This window comes from Pygoscelis adeliae, unplaced genomic scaffold (assembly GCF_000699105.1).
Source record: "Pygoscelis adeliae isolate BGI_AS28 unplaced genomic scaffold, ASM69910v1 Scaffold66, whole genome shotgun sequence".
NCBI classification, from domain to species: Eukaryota; Metazoa; Chordata; class Aves; order Sphenisciformes; family Spheniscidae; genus Pygoscelis; species Pygoscelis adeliae.
The window spans coordinates 1,179,406-1,181,835 of record NW_008825167.1 but is presented as its reverse complement, the minus strand read 5'-3'; the positions used below and the strand labels follow the sequence as shown (position 1 = coordinate 1,181,835).

At 40.1% G+C, this 2,430-nt stretch overlaps 1 protein-coding gene across 1 annotated transcript in view; it reads right to left on the bottom strand.

The window, feature by feature from the left end:
- Nucleotides 1-2,430, bottom strand: part of FREM3 (FRAS1 related extracellular matrix 3) — a 69,944-nt gene that overhangs the window by 32,247 nt on the left and 35,267 nt on the right. The gene's annotated exons all lie outside the window — the stretch shown is intronic.

Genomic DNA, 2,430 nt, shown 5'->3' with positions numbered 1-2,430 from the left:
CCCACCAGTCTATTATCTCCAGTTATCCTGACTCAGCTTTTTTGTAGGGTTGCACTTCAACCAGGTGAGAGAAGTGAGTCAACTAATTAAAAAAAATATGCTTTGATATGAATTATGTAGAGCACAGCCCCATCAGCAGCTGAACAGTCACAATAAAAAGCAATTTTGTGAGGGAAGAAGAACAGAGTGCAAGAGCAGTTAGGAGAGGCAAGGGGCAAAACCCCAAATAGGTTTTGCTGTTGAAAGATGAGGATGTGGAGCCACACCCGACTTAACATCAGACACGACTGACCACATTTCATAACATTTGCACTGAAAAATGGCAAGATGTTTTCCCTTTTCACTTCTACACTCTATTCTTCCATGGATGAGAATGCCTGTGAAGGTCACTGGGACTTTAGGATGAGGACTCTTCCTGAACAAATGAATGTGAATTTGAACTTCACATTTACCTCACTGTGTGATTCTTAGAAGGTGGGGGGAAAAAAATCCCTCCTTCTTACTTCTGTTGTGTTTATTTGTGTGAAATACTTGTTAAAAAAAAAGGTAAGGCTTATACGCAATATGAACCTAAGAACTGCTGTGGATTTGCACTACCGGCATCCTTGTAGCCAACTGGGATGTTACTATCCGGTTGGGTGGACTGCTAGATGGATGGATGAAAACTGGCTAGATCACCAGGATCAAAGGGTGGTGGTTAATAGTTTGTACTCCACCTGAAGGCCAGTTACAAGTGGAGCTCCTCAGTGGCCTGCCCTGGGTCCGCAGGGGTTTTCAGGGGAGAAAAGCCTGAGCAACCCTGTCCCGCCTCACAGCTGCCCCTGCTTTGAGGAGCAGATCTAACCGGAGACCTCTCAAGGTCCCTTCTCACCCACATAATTCTGCGTACATTAGGTGGCCTGATTTTCAGAGGCCGTAAGTACACACAACATGCATTGATCACTTCCCTTTACCGCGGACAGGGGTTAGTAATGTGTCAGACACTTACTAAGCAGGCTGAGAAAGATTACATGAGAGACACTGTCATGTTTACCATGCTTATCAAGTTTAAAGCTTTGAGAAAAATTATTTTACTGCAGCATGTTTATGAAAAACACAGATCATGACAACAATTACAGCAATTGTGCATTTGGGTAAATGGTTAGCGTTATTAAGGCCGGACAGGTTGACAGCGTACAAGGACAAAAAGCCTTAAGTAACTTGGTAAGATTTTCTGTGCCTCAATACACAACAAAAGAGGGGAAAATTCTGTAAGATTTTCTGTGCCTCAATACACAACAAAAGAGGGGAAAATTCTGTTAAGCCCTTGTAAGTCACTGATGAAGGAACAAATGACCTCTGAATGCCTGACACTGAAGATTCCTGCCAACCACTCAGGCTGACTCTTATAGGTAAGGGTAAAATAGAAACAAAAGACGTTAAAAGGATTTTCTGAACCAGAAGTTTAAGTAAGTCATAGAACTGAGGATGATCCCCCATTTTCCCTGCCCATGAAGCATACAGAATGCTGGTATCTCAAGCTGTGACTAGCTGATAGAAGACTTCTGTATGAAAACAATTTTTTTCAATCAAAACTTTCATATTTCACTGCTTAGGATAAAAGCTAACCTCTATCTTAAGCCTGGTTTCATTTATAAATGCCCATTACCTTATGTTTATGAAATCTATTTTTGAATGCACATTTTAGTTTTGATTAAGAGTTATCTGATATATTTTATAATATCTAGTATTTTTACAATATCTAATATTTTCTCTCCTCTGCCATCTCGCTTTTTCAGTTTATGGCAGGCTTATTTTGCAGTCAAGAACTATATTTGCAAAACTTAAGATTCAAATGAGTTGACGAAAGAATCATATTATCAATTACCTGTATTAACTATAGTATTTGAGTGACTATCACCATGCTGAAAGTCAGCGCAGCACCACAAGCTTACATTCACACATCTCTGAATATCTAGTGAAGACAGGGTTGTGATCTGAACTTTATAGCTGGCCTCTAACCTAATGTAAACCCCAAAATCTCATGTGATTTTAGAAATGGTTTAGTTCTAAATCTACATCTGTTCTCTGTGGTTCATGACCAACTCTATACATCGCTTTCTTTGATAACACAGATTCACAAGTGACATAAAAAGCATTAAGACAGATCATTGCTTCACGCAGCCTTCTGTGTCAGTTATGTTTTAAAAAAAAGTGACACTCAATGCCTGTAGTCTGTCAATTTTGAAATACTAGTACTTGCTGAATCAACTGAAGCCCTGACTTGGCTTCTCCCGCTACATAGTCAAAAAGCAAAACACTGATGACAGGACAAACCCCACACTGGGGACCTCACTTCTCATTCAGGGTATATACAAAGGTGCAATGATCAGTCAGATCCTCAACAACAGGAGAGGTACAGGGCTTAAGACTAGAAGAATCCTTTTTTCC